We start from the raw sequence: 15478 nt of genomic DNA on the forward strand, positions 1-15478 counted from the left end.
TATAAAACAAAGCAGAGTTTATGACCCTTTGAACTTTCCTGCAGTAAAACCTTATCTGAAGCGGTCTCTCACTGTTCCTTGGCTGTTTAAGTGCTTCAAAAAGTAGAACTGTCTCCGGCCCAAGTTTGGTCGGAGAGCACTGAGCAGCTCTTTTGCATCGATAAAAAGCAGAGTTTTTTTAAAGTGGACCTGAACTCAGAACGTCCTCCCTGCTCTAAAAGATACACAACAACATAATAAGAATCTTTAAGCAAAAAACATGTATTTGTTACAGCTGATGCAAACCTAAAATACATTTGCACAGTTTCTACTTCCCGATTCATGGAAGTTTACAAGCCTGTGCTTTCAAATGGACGTATCTGCTTATCTGCCATAGGCGGTCATGTGACACGGGGAGGATCAAATAACAACTTGTGATTAGACTCAGAAGAGGGGGAATTAAACAGGCTAAACTCTCTAAATACATACAGGGTGCATTTCTCTGTGTTTTCCTTCTGTCCTGTGCAAGAGTTCGCTTTAATCCTGTCTGTACTGGACAGACATGCTCTCACTAGTAATCATGAGTGATTACTCCTGATTCAAATGAGCTTTAATTACCACAGCTGAGCAACTGGATTCGGCGGGTTTAAAGGGGAACTGAAAAGAGAGGTATATGGGAGGCTGCCATGTTTATATCCTTTGGCTCTCAAAGGCATCAAATTTGGCCCCAAGTGGATTCCCCACTTTGCATTATGTTTGGCCCCTCTCAAGACCACCACGGAAGCTATATTGGAGGTAAAGCCCTAGAACCCCAGGGAAGCCACATGTAGAGGAAGGGGGAGAGCACTAGACACCAGGGAACTGTATAGGGGAGACAGGGGAGCTCAAAAGACACCAGTGAACTGCCAAAGGAAAGGAAGGACCATTAGACACCAGGGGACTTTAACGGGGAGGGAGGGGGACCATTAGACACCAGGAGACTTTATAGGGGAGGGAGGGGGACCATTAGACACCAGGGGACTTTATAGGGAGGAGGGGAACGGTTAGACACCAGGGGACTTTATAGGGGTGGGAGGGAGGGGGAGCATTAGATACCAGGGGACTTTATAGGGGAGGTAGATGGACCATTAGACACCAAGGGACTTTATAGGGGAGGGAGGGAGGGGGACCATCAGATACCAAGGGACTTTATAGGGGAGAGAGGGGGGGGGGGGGGCATTAGACACCAGGGGACTTTATAGGGAGGAGGGGAACGGTTAGACACCAGGGGACTTTATAGGGGAGGGAGGGAGGGGGAGCATTAGATACCAGTAGAGATGAGCCGAAATTTTCGAAATTTCGAACTGCTTTTATTACGAATGCGAAATTTAACATTACGACCCAAATTCGTAATTAATTTTCAAATCGTAATTTACAATTTCGTAATCGAAATTTCACTCCCGTAATGACGAATTTCGTGTCTCCAACCGAAATTTTACTTTTTCAGGTTTGTAAGGGTTTCTATCCCTCTAGATGCCTAAAATGAATAGCACAGCCAGTGTCTCTCTCTCTCTCTCTCTCTCTCTCTCTCTCTCTCTCTCTCTCTCTCTCTCTCTCTCTCTCTCTCTCCAGAGATCTGTAGTATTTCAAAACCATACTCACATTCATGACATGTCCAGGGATCAAACCCAGGCCAACCACATGGAAGACAGCTATGCTCACCACCATACCACCAAACACACACTAAATAGACTGCTAACCTAAATCTTACTTGTAGACAGTCATATGAGACACATGCTGGGTGCAGGGCTTTGTGATTGGACCATGGACCATGCGATAGAGTGAGGTGCAAAAATGAAATCATGCCTAGCAGAGGATGGTTTCACAATGCTAAATGCTAGGCTGGCTGTGGTGCAATTGGTTAGTGCGTCTGGCTGGTAACAGCAAGGTTACAGGTTCGATTCCATCCAGGCATGTCTTTTCCTTTTGCGTTCAACAGTTGTCCAAACAGAGCCAACAGAGCCCCAGATAGCCATGTAGAGTTAGGTCACAGCTAGCCTGGCTGTGGTGCAATTGGTTAGTGTGTCTGGCTGGTAACAGCAAGGTTACAGGTTCGATTCCATCCAGGCATGTCTTTTCCTTTTGAGTTCAACAGTTGTCCAAACACCGAGCACAAAGTTTTGCATGCGTAAAGTTTTACGCACGCAAAATACCCCATGGGGTTCAATGGCGCAGCGCGCGCACGCAAAAGGAAAAGACATGCCTGGATGGAATCAAACCTGTAACCTTGCTGTTACCAGCCAGACACACTAACCAATTGCACCACAGCCAGGCTAGCTGTGACCTAACTCTACATGGCTATCTGGGGCTCTGTTGGCTCTGTTTGGACAACTGTTGAACGCAAAAGGAAAAGACATGCCTGGATGGAATCGAACCTGTAACCTTGCTGTTACCAGCCAGATGCACTAACCAATTGCACCACAGCCAGCCTAGCATTTAGCATTGTGAAACCATCCTCTGCTAGGCATGATTTCATTTTTGCACCTCACTCTATCGCATGGTCCATGGTCCAATCACAAAGCCCTGCACCCAGCATGTGTCTCATATGACTGTCTACAAGTAAGATTTAGGTTAGCAGTCTATTTAGTGTGTGTTTGGTGGTATGGTGGTGAGCATAGCTGTCTTCCATGTGGTTGGCCTGGGTTTGATCCCTGGACATGTCATGAATGTGAGTATGGTTTTGAAATACTACAGATCTCTGGAGAGAGAGAGAGAGAGAGAGAGAGAGAGAGAGAGAGAAAGGAGGAGGAGGAGGAGGTTGGTTATTCATTTTAGGCATCTAGAGGGATAGAAACCTTTGCAAACTTTAAAATACTAAATATCGTAATTACGAAAATTTGCGTAATTTGCGAAAATTACGAAATTTCGATTACTGCTAAAATCGTAATTGTAGTAATTTCGCGAAATTTCGGAAATTCGTAATTAGGTCATTACGCTCATCTCTAGATACCAGGGGACTTTATAGGGGAGGTAGATAGACCATTAGAAACCAAGGGACTTTATAGGGGAGGGAGGGGGACCATTAGATACCAGGGGACTTTATAGGGGAGAGAGGGGGGACCATTAGATACCAGGGGACTTTATAGGGGAGGGAGGGGAACGAATAGACACCAGGGGACTTTACAGGGGAGGAGGAGGACCATTAGACACCAGGGGACTTTATAGGGAGGAGGGGAACGGTTAGACACCAGGGGACTTTATAGGGGAGGGAGGGGGAGCATTAGATACCAGGGGACTTTATAGGGGAGGAAGATGGACCATTAGACACCAAGGGACTTTATAGGGGAGGGAGGGGGACCATTAGATACCAGGGGACTTTATAGGGGAGAGAGGGGGGGGACATTAGACACCAGGGGACTTTATCGGGGAGGGAGGGGGGACCATTAGATACCAGGGGACTTTATAGGGGAGGGAGGGGAACGAATAGACACCAGGGAACTTTATAGGGGAGGAGGAGGACCATTAGACACCAGGGGACTTTATTGGGGAGGGAGGGGGGACCATTAGATACCAGGGGACTTTATAGGGGAGGGAGGGGGGACCATTAGATACCAGGGGACTTTATAGGGGAAGGAGGGGAACCATTAGACACCAGGGGACTTTATAGGGGAGGAGGAGGACCATTAGACACCAGGGGACTTTATAGGGGAGGAGAAGGACCATTAGACACCAGGGGGCTTTATAGAGGAGGAGGAGGACCATTAGACACCAGTGGACTTTATAGGGGAGGGAGGGGGACCATTAGACACCAGGGGACTTTATAGAGGAGGAGGAGGACCATTAGACACCAGTGGACTTTATAGGGGAGGGAGGGGGACCATTAGACACCAGGGGACTTTATAAGTGAAGGAAGTGCCCATGAAGTTGGCCCACGACTTGGCCCCAGTGTTTAACGTTTCGGCCCACTTTATATTTGAGTTTGACACTCCTGGGCTAGAAGGAGGAAGTGCGCCATAGTTAGGCTTGCAATGCGACCAATAGGAAGCGTGCAAGCTCTATGAAACGCAGTGCGGACGGCGGCATTATGGGTAATTAACCCCTCCGCATCCAGCATCTGAGCAGAGGCAATTAACCACTTCCCAACTGAGGGGTTTTACCCACTGACCACCAGAGCAATTTTCACCTTTCAGCGCTCCGTCCATTCATTCGTCTATAATTTTATCATTACTTATCACAATGAAATGAACTATATCTTGTTTTTTTCGCCACCAATTAGGCTTTCTTTAGGTGGGACATTATGCCAAGAATAATTTTATTCTAAATGCGTTTTAATGGGAAAATAGGAAAAAATGTGGGAAAAAATTTATTATTTTTCAGTTTTCGGCCTTTATAGTTTTTAAATAATGCATGCTACTGTAATTAAAACCCATTAAATGTATATGCCTATTTATCCCGGTTATAAAACCGTTTAAATTATGTCCCTATCACAATGTTTGCCGCCAATATTTTAATTGGAAATAAAGGTGCATTTTTTTCAGTTTTGCGTCCATCCCTAATTACAAGCCCATAGTTTATAAAGTAACAGTGTTATACCCTCTTGACATAAATATTTAAAAAGTTCAGTCCCTAAGGTAACTATTTATGTATTTTTTTTAAATTGTAAATTTTTTATTTTTTTTTAATTACAAAAAAAAAAAAAATTGGGGAGTGTGGGAGGTAAGGAGTTCATTTTTTGTGTGAGGGCTCGTTCCCACTATCGCGAATCTGCATGTGTCCAACGCATGCAGATCCGCACATGTAATGCAAGTGGATGGGCCTGTTTCCACTGTAGCGTTGTTGAGGTGCGTTTTTTTCAGCGTGAAAAAAACACACAAAAGAGCCAACGATTTTGCCTGCGTCGGGAATCCGTGCGAATCGCCGCTAATGTATTTAATAGTAAAAACGCATGCGTTTGTTACATGCGTTTTTACCCGCGATTTCGCGTGCGATTTCGCACCTTTTTCAATTTTATTTAGCCCTGGCAGTGTCATGGTTAATTTCGCATGGCACCCTGCCATGCGAAATCGCATGCGAAATCGCGGGTAAAAACGCATGCGGAAACGCATCCGCATGCGTTTTTACAAGCGTCGGAATGCGGCCGAAATCGCGTCGCAACAGTGGAAACAAGCCCTGAAACTAGTTTATTTGTGTGTAAAAAATGCTTAGGGTGTAGTTTTACTATTTGGCCACAAGATGGCAACAGTAACTTTTTGTTTCATGCGACCTGCAAGCGTCCTTCCGGACGCTTGCAGGAAGTAGCAAGAGGCTGGGAGTTTGTTATTGCTCACAATGATCGCGCTGCTCAGCCGAGCGGCAGCGGATCATTGCGGGGCTTAGATCAACGAATGGGAATGGACTTTCCCGTTCGTTGATCTCTGGGCGAGCGGGCGGCGGCGTGTTTACTAGCGGCGGGCGGCGTGTTTACGAGCGGGAGCGCGGGCAGCGGCGGGAGTGCGCAAAGTACGGATTTCTCCGTCCCTGGGGGTTAAAGGATGGAAAAAGGGACGGAGAAATCCGTACGGGCGGGGGTAAAGTGGTTAAAGCTCATTTGAATCACGAGTAATCACTTGTGATTACTCATGAGAGCAACACTGGTACTGGAAACAATATGAGACTATATTCTTTGCTGCTAATGTTCTATTTCTTAGCTGCACTGCACATAGAATTCTTTATATCATAAGTTTATTTTTGCTTCAGGTTTGCTTTAACAAAAGTGCCTTTTTGAAAACTAAGCTAACAACAACAAACCAACATATTCTGCAGAAAGAATGGCTCTTCATGTTGTGACTATACGTGTGCTACCTGCATAAACGGGAAGGTACACAGACACAAGTGCACTTTTCGTTTGTCAGACATGGTCAGACTAATACGCAAGCAAACCAAAGCCTGTCAATACCGGAGCAGACAACTTGGCATGTGCTGGAAGATACTGGTACCTTATACATCTATAACAATTATAAAGGATTCATTCACTTTCATTTAATAATGCATTCCCTTTTCTGTGTTCAGTTTTGCACAGTTATATTTAAGAAAATCAATTAGTATCCAGCTCTGTCTGGCAGTTTGCTAATTTAGGAGGGACGTTTCTTCTTTTCTATAGATCTGACATCCTCTCAGGGCTGTTTCTGGCCATATAAGTGCCCAGAAGAGCCAGCATTTGTTGCCCACTCACTCCCCCTCCCAAATCTCATGAATGGGAGACTCACCGTCTACATTAGTTTGATTTGTTGGCAACAGTAACAAAATGTTCTATGCTTAAATGTTTATTATTAGTTAGTATTTATATAGCGCTGACATCTTCCGCAGCGCTGTACGGAGCCTATAGTCATGTCACTGACTGTCCTCAGAGGAGCTCACAATTTAATCCTACCATAGTCATAGTCTAATGTCCTACCGTATTATTATTATGTATTTATATAGCACTGACATCTTCTGCAGCGCTGTACCGAGCCTATAGTCCTGTCACTAACTAATGTCCTACCATATTATTGTGTATTTATATAGCACTGACATCTTCTCCAGCACTTTACAGAGTACATAGTCAAGTTACTGGCTGTCCTCAGAGGAGCTCACTATCTAATCCCTACCATAGTCATATGTATGCATGTATCTTATTCTAGGGCCAATTTTTAGAAGGAAGCTAATTAACTTATCTGTATGTTTTTAGGATGTGGGAGGAAACCGGAGTGCCCAGAGGAAACCCACACAGACATGGAGAGAACATGCAGACTCTGTGCAGATGTTGCCACCGTGCTGGCGCTGCCCGTTTATCAAAATAAGTCTATAAAAGAGACGTAAAGTATTGTGTCTCCTTCAGGTGTACATCTTTGGGAACTTACCCATGTCAATCTAGGATGACAAACTGCCCTGCCTCAGAGAGATAAGCCCCGGGTTACAGGGCACTACATTAACTGAGAAACTGAGGGGGTAATTTATCTCCTTGTCTACCCATGTGAAGCGCTCTATGTGGAGAAGACGGGGAGATTTTTTAACAGACAAATTTATGGACACACTTATGCAATTTGTGGGAATAAAGAGAAATCTGCGGTTGCATTTCAGATTCTGTCAGAGAAGTAACCCGGCCAAGGTATCGCACCTCCCAACTTTTTGGACACTTAAAGGGGAGCTGGACTGAGAGTCATATGGTGGCTGCGCACCTGCCGGAATTAGGCTCTGCCCACCCACAATGTCAACCCGCCAGCCAATTAGCAGCGCCGGCGGGTTGTTAACCCCCCGATCTGCCGCATACAAAGTGTATAATACAGGCTGCCTCCTCTCCTGGTGGTCCAGTGATCGAGGGACCACCAGGGTAGGAGGCAGCTGTGCATGTAAACACACAAGCACACTGATCCTGCCCCCCCCCCCCCTGCCCTCTGATCGCCCCCTCAGCACCCCTCAGACCCCCCCAATCTCCCCTCAGACCACTGTTTGCACCCAATTACCCCCTAATCAACCATCAATCACCCCCTGTCACTATCTGTCAACACTATATTTTAGATTGGGTCTTAAACTGTCCCCTGTGGGCTCCTGATCACCCCCCACAGCCTTAGATCCTCCCCAGACCCCCCACCTATGTAGTGTATACACCTATTCTCCCCTCTAATCACCCACTGATCACCCATCAATCACCCCCTGTCACCACCTGTCACTGCTACCCACCAGATAAGACCCTAATATACCCCTTGCGGGCACCCAATTACCCGCACCACGCCCTCAGATCGCCGTCAGACCCCCCTTGATCACCTCACCAGTGCATTGCTTGCATCGATTCTCCGCTCTAATCACACCCTGTTTACCTATCAACCACCCCGTCACTCCCTGTCACCACCTATCACTGCTACCCATCAGATCAGACCCTAATCTGCCCCTTGCACGCACCCAGACACCCGCCCACACCCTCAGATCGCCCTCAGACCCCCCTGATAACCTCCCAGTACATTATTTATATCTGTTCTCTCTCTCTGTAATCACCCACTGATCACACATCAATCACCTATCAATCACCACCTGTCACTGCAACCCATCAGATCAGACCCTAATCTGCCCCTTGTGGTCTCCCAATTACCCGCCCACACCCTCAGATTGCCCTCAGACCCCCCCTGATCACCTCCCCAGTGCATTGCTTGCATCTATTCCCCCCTCTAATCACACCTTGAGACACCCATCAATCACCTCCTGTCACCACCTGTCACCCCCTAGCACACCTACCCATCAGATCAGGCCCTAATTTGCCCCTTGTGGGCTCCTGATTACTCGGCCAAACCCTCAGATCCCCCTCAGACCCCCTTCCGATCACCTCCCCAGTGCATTGATTGCATCTATTCTCCCCTCTAATCACCCCCTGTGACACCCATCAATCACCTCCTGTCACCACTGGTCACCCCCTAGCACTCCTATCCATTAGATCAGGCCCTAATCTGCCCCCTGCGGGCTTCTGATCACCCGGCCAAACCCTCACCTGCCCCACCGCAGTGACAGAATTTTTTTTTTTTTCTGATCACTGCTGGTCTCTCTACGACTTAATTGTGGTTAAGACCAACAGTTATGCCACACAATACGCAACCACCAATCCAAGAGACTACCATGCCCAGCCTTTTCGGTGGAAACCACTCCAGGTTTCCGAACTCAACATTTTTGGGGCCTTCTCCTTAACATGGGTCTATTCCAGGCATGGGCAAACTTGGCCCTCCAGCTGTTAAGGAACTACAAGTCCCACAATGCATTGCAGCAGTCTTGCAGCCACAGTCATGACTCATAAAGGCAAATGCATTGTGGGACTTGTAGTTCTGTAACAGCTGGAGGGCTGAGTTTGCCCATGCCTGGTCTAGTCAAAAAGAATGTATTGTGGTCTTATTGGTCTATGCACCCAATACATCACATGCCCATGTTCTCTGCTGCCATGTCCAGGTCACGATTTGAGAACACCCTGCGCTTCTTGCACTTCAGTGCCAATACAATCTGGCATCTAAGAGGCCACCCTGCTTTTGACCGGTTACACAAAATTCAGCCCCTCATAGACCACCTGTCATCAAAATTTGCAGATCCTTATACCTCTGAACAGTCATTTTGAGGCATTTGGTTTCCAGACTACTCCTCACGGTTTTGGGCCCCTAAAATGCCAGGGCAGTATAGGAACCCCACAAGTGACCCCATTTTAGAAAGAAGACACCTCAAAGTATTCCGTTAGATGTATGATGAGTTCATAGAAGATTTTATTTTTAGTCACTTGTGGGGTTTCTAAACTGCCCTTGCATTTTAGGGGCCCTAAACCGTGAGGAGTAGTCTGGAAACCAAATGCCTCAAAATGACCTGTGAAATCCTAAAGGTACTTATAGAACTTTGGGCCCCTTAGCACACTTAGGCTGTAAAAAAAGTGTCACACATGTGGTATCGCCGTACTCAGGAGAAGTAGTATAATGTGTTTTGGGGTGTATTTTTACACATACCTATGCTGGGCGGGAGAAATATCTCTGTAAATGGACAATTGTGTGTAAAAAAAAAATCAAAAAAAGCTCATTTACAGAGATATTTCTCCCACCCAGCATGGGTATGTGTAAAAATACCACAAAACACATTATACTCTTTCTCCTGAGTATGGCGATACCACATGTGTGACACTTTTTTGCAGCCTAGGTGCGCTAAGGGGCCCAACGTCCAATGAGCACCTTTAGGCTTTACAGGGGTGCTTACAATTTAGCACCCCCAAAATGCCATGACAGTAAAAACACTCCACAAATGACCCCATTTTGGAATGAAGACACCCCAAAGTTTTCAGAGAGGGGCATGGTGAGTCTGTGGCAGATTTCATTTGAGAAAGGGAAACCTTTTTTTAGTTTTTTTTTTGTCACAAAGTGTCATTTTCCGCTAACTTGTGACAAAAAAAATATAAAATCTTCTATGATCTCACCATCCTGGAATTCTAACACCTCATGAAACCTGACAGGTGCTCAGAAAAGTCAGAGATGCTTCAAACTGGGGAAATTCACTTTTTGCATCATAGTTTGTAAACGCTATAACATTTATACCCCCCCCCCCCCCCCCAAAAAAAAAAAACTCCAATAAGCGTCTATTTATTGATCAAAGACATTTATCACAATACATTTACAAAAAAATGTTTATAGAAATTTTACTTTATTTGAAAAATGACAGCACAGAAAGTTAAAAAAAAATCATTTTTTGACAAAATTCATGTCTTTTTTGATGAATATAATAAAAACAAAAAATCACATCAGCAATCAAATAGCACCAAAAGAAAGCTGTATTAGTGCCAAGAAAAGGAGGGAAAATTCATTTAGATTATAGGTTGTATGACCGAGCAAAAAACCGTTAACCCTGCAGTGGTCTGAATGGAAAAAAAAGTGTCTGGTCCTTAAGGGGTTTTAAGACTGCAGTCCTTAAGTGGTTAAACAATACCAGTTGCCTGGCTTTCCTGCTGATTTCTCTGGCTGCAGTAGTGTCTGAATCACAACAGAAACAAGCATGCAGCTAATCTTGTCAGATCTGTCCACTTTCTGCTTTCATGAATGCAGAAGACATGTTGTTAACATCCTGTGTTTACAATTAGCTTTTTGCAGAGGCAGCCAGCTGACACAAGGTAGAGATAAAATGACAACTTGTGCTTAGCCACGGATGAGGGGGGAATTAAACAGGCTAAGCTCTGTAAACACACACAGGGTGCATTTCTCTGTGTTTTCCTTCTGTCCTGTACAAGAGTTCAGCTCCACGTTAACTACAATAAGAAGCTTATCTCAGCTTGCAAATAAAAGAAAGCTTTCTTCAATGGATAAGATCAGGACACTATGACCAGAAGGTAACGGAATCCACCCCTCCCTTTGCAGACTTTGCACAATGATGTAAGCCTGTTGTCTGGGTGATATTTGCTGTGAGAGGGACAGTACAGAGGAAAATGAAAGGATACCTGAAGTGACATGTGGCATGATGAGATAGACATGTGTATGTACAGTGCCTAGCACACAAATAACTATGCTGTGTTCCTTTTTTTCCTTTCTCTGCCTCAAAGAGTTAAATAACAGGTATGCAAGTGGCTGACTCAGTCCTGACTCAGACAGGAAGTGACTACAGTGTGACCCTCGCTGTTAAGAATTTCCCCTTTTTAACTCTGTCTTGCTCTCAGAAGCCATTTTCTGCTAGGAAAGTGTTTTATAGTTAGAATGTCTTATCAGTGAGGGTCACACTGTAGTCACTTCCTGTCTGAGTCAGCCACTTACATACCTGATATTTAACACTTTCAGGCAGAGAAGGGGAAAAAAAAGGAACACAGCATAGTTATTTGTGCGCTTGGCACTGTACATACACATGTCTATCTCATCATGTCACATGTCACCTCGGGTATCCTTTAATGCTGAACTTGGTTGGGGGAAAAAGGGCATCCCAGAGAAGCAGTAAAGATGAAAACCTGCAGAAATATTTATTTATCTTTTTTCATATCACGTTTCTCCTAAATCTAAAAGAGAACACTAAAAAGAACAGGATAGGTAAGCAAAATAAGTATTTTCTTATTGGATGATTTTATTATTATTATTATTCAGTTAATATGGAGTTTCATGCCACTTTAGGGCCCGTTCACACTGGGGTGGTGCGGTGAATTTACCGCCGCCCACTGCAGCCTAATTTAAGTCTATGTGGCAGTTCACACTCCCCCTGTAGCGGCACGCTGCGCTGGAAGGGCCTCATCTAATGTGCGCACATACTTACGTTGCCGTGTGGCTCCAGAGACGACATGCAGCGATCTGCATCAGACAGGAAGTCATGTAAGTCTATGGCACCAACACACGTGTATTTAAGAAACCCGCCGCAGTTTTTCACATTGCGCATGCGCGGAAGTGTATTTTAGCAATATGCAATAAATCGATGCATATGTCATCGATTGGCCGACAGGAATTGAGTGTCACTTCCTGCTTGGCCGGATGCCAGATAGGGATTACCGTGCACTAACGCAGTAATCCCAGAAGGCCTGTTTTAGGCGATGAAATCGGCTTTTAGGCCCCATTCACACTTAAAAGCGCAAAAACAGCCAGCGTTTTGCGGAAGTGGTTTTTCCGCGATTTAATATGGAAAAAAAAATCTCTGGACACTGCAGCGATTTTCCACAATCGCGTTTAGTGCTTCTATAGCACTGAAACGCGATAGCTGGGAAATCGCCTGAAAATGGTGCAGGCTACATGTTTGCGTTTGGTGATTTGCGTTAATCGCCGGCGATTAACGCACATTGCCCAAGTAAGAACGGGCCCATAGGGTATACTGGGGGCCTAACAATGCTATTTTTTAGAGAATGATCATAGTTTCAATAACCTTAAATTGGAAGAAAAACTAATATTCAACTGATCCGCAACATGAAAGAATTCAAATTGTTCCAGATATTTAAACCAAATCAGTTGCAATCATATACAGTGGGTTGCAAAAGTATTCAGCCCCCTTGAAGTTTTCCACATTTTGTCATATTACTGCCACAAACATGAATCAATTTTATTGGAATTCCACATGAAAGACCAACACAAAGTGGAGTACACGTGAGAAGTGGAACGAAAATCATACGTGATTCCAAACATTTTTTTACAAATAAATAACTGCAAAGTGGTGTGTGCATAATTATTTGGCCCCCTTTGATCTGAGTGCAGTCAGTTGCCTATAGACATTGCCTGATGAGTGCTAATGACTAAATAGATTGCATCTGTGTGTAATCAAATGTCAGTACAAATACAGCTGCTCTGTCAGGGCCTCAGAGGTTGTCTAAGAGAATATTGGGAGCAACAACACCATGAGGTCCAAAGAACACACAAGACAGGTCAGGGATCAAGTTATTGAGAAATTTACAGCAGGCTTAGGCTACAAAAAGATTTCCAAAGCCTTGAACATCCCACGGAGCACTGTTCAAGTGATCATTCGGAAATGGAAGGAGTATGGCACAACTGTAAACCTACCAAGACAAGGCCATCCACCTAAACTCACAGGCCAAACAAGTAGAGTGCTGATCAGAAATGCAGTCAAGAGGCCCATGGTGACTCTGGATGAGCTGCAGAGATCTACAGCTCAGGTGGGAGAATCTGCCCATAGGACAACTATTAGTCGTGCACTGCACAAAGTTGGCCTTTATGGAAGAATGGCAAGAAGAAAGCCATTGTTAACAGAAAGCATAAGAAGTCCTGTTTGCAGTTTGCCACAAGCCATGTGGGGGACACAGCAACCATGTGGAAGAAGGTGCTCTGGTCAGATGAGACCAAAATGGAACTTTTTGGCCAAAATGCAAAACGCTATGTGTGGCAGAAAACTAACACTGCACATCACTTTGAACACACCATCTCCACTGTCAAATATGGTGGTGGCAGCATCATGCTTGGGGGGTGCATCTCTTCAGCAGGGACAGGGAAGCTGGTCAGAGTTGATTGGAAGATGGATGGAGCCAAATACAGGGCAAACTTGGAAGAAAACCTCTTGGAGACTGCAAAAGACTTGAGAATGGGGCGGAGGTTCACCTTCCAGCAGGACAATGACCCTAAACATAAAGCCAGGGCAACAATGGAATGGTTTAAAACAAAACATATTTATGTGTTAGAATGGCCCAGTCAAAGTCCAGATCTAAATCCAATCAAGAATCTGTGGCAAGATCTGAAAACTGCTGTTCACAAACGCTGTCCATCTAATCTGACAGAGCTGGAGCTGTTTTGCAAAAAAGAATGGGCAAGGATTTCAGTCTCTAGATGTGCAAAGCTGGTAGAGACATATCCTAAAAGACTGGCAGCTGTAATTGCAGCAAAAGGTGGTTCTACAAAGTATTGACTCAGGGGGCCGAATAATTACGTACACCCCACTTTACAGTTATTTATTTGTAAAAAAAAATGTTTGGAATCATGTATGATGTTCGTTCCACTTCTCACATGTACACCACTTTGTATTGGTCTTTCACGTGGAATTCCAATAAAATTGATGCATGTTTGTGGCAGTAATGTGACAAAATGTGGAAAACTTCAATGGGGCCGAATACTTTTGCAAGCCACTGTAGCTCTGTACATCAGTCCTGAAAGATGGAGACCTGAGGAAGAAAGAGAAACAGATGGACAGGCTTCCCAAAGAGGGACAGTTGGGAGCTATGAAGGTATGATTTTCCTGGACTGGACATGGTCCATCAGGATTCCGGGTGGGGGGGGATGTGATTAGGATGGGCGACTCCTCCAATGTGAGGCCTTTTGGATATATACATTTGTGGCATTTTGTGCACCCGGTCTAATTGATGGTATTGATTCTGTATTTTTTCTGTGATGTAGATATCTTCTTATCCCCATTTTTGGTGGGTTCCTCCCTCTACCGATTCCCTCTCCCTTGTGTTCCCTTGATGGACCTAGTCATCATTATATGTAACAACTTTTGTATTGCCCATAGGGGCTGTTCCTTGTGATTTCCTCTCTGGTACTTTTGAGCCCATTGTTTTTAGTTAGTCGTGTTTCCCAGCCATTCTTTCTTCTGTGTGGGTCAATTCACCCCCCCTCCCCCCCCTTGGGTAGTCTTCACAGAGTTGAAAGGGGTTAAAAGTGAAAGGATATTTTTTGAGTGTATTACTTTTTTGATATTTCATTGATATATATTTCTTATGGATGCTACAGTGGGATGCGAAAGTTTGGGCAACGTTTTTAATCATCATGATTTTCCCATATAAATCCCTGGTCGTATCGATAAAAAATATCAGTTAAGTATATCATATAGGAAACACACACAGTGATATTTAAGAAGTGAAATGAGGTTGATTGGATTTATAGAAAGTGCACAATAATTGTTTAAATAAAATTAGGCAGGTGCATAAATTTGGGCACTGTTGTCATTTTATTGTTTCCAAAACCTTTAGAACTAATTATTGGAACTCAAATTGGCTTTTTAAGCTCAGTGACCCCTGACCTACATACACAGGTGAGTCCAATTATGATAAAGAGTATTTAAAGCGGTTTAAAACTCTGGCAAAATTTTCAACAAAAAATGTGTTTTCTTACTTTTCATAATCCATACAATTATCATATTTGCTTTTGTGCACAAGTATTATTATTCATTTAGACATTATAACTTACTAAAGTTCAGTTAATTTATTTTGAAAGCTGCTGGTGCATTTTATTCATAATTCTGTTGTGAATGCAGCCACCAGTGATATCTGACCTGTGTTTCACCCCAGGACTCGTCAGCTGAAATCCGGCACAGCAAGAGAATGTTTACATAAATGTATCAAGTAAAGACACAAGATAAGCTTAAAGGGGAACTTCAGCCTAAACAAACATACTGTCATTAAGTTACATTAGCTATATTAAAGCGGAATATAACCCTGCATTTTAACTTTGCTCTAAAACATAATTTACAGCATATTATCATGGGCGTCCGCACATATGGCAAAACCGGGCATCTGCCCGAGCCTGGCCGCCCGCTGCCCCCCCCTGGCCGCGTGCCCGTGCAGCCAGCAGGAGGGAACAGCGCAGAGAAGAGA

Source organism: Hyperolius riggenbachi, chromosome 3, assembly GCF_040937935.1.
Source record: "Hyperolius riggenbachi isolate aHypRig1 chromosome 3, aHypRig1.pri, whole genome shotgun sequence".
Lineage (NCBI taxonomy): Eukaryota > Metazoa > Chordata > Amphibia > Anura > Hyperoliidae > Hyperolius > Hyperolius riggenbachi.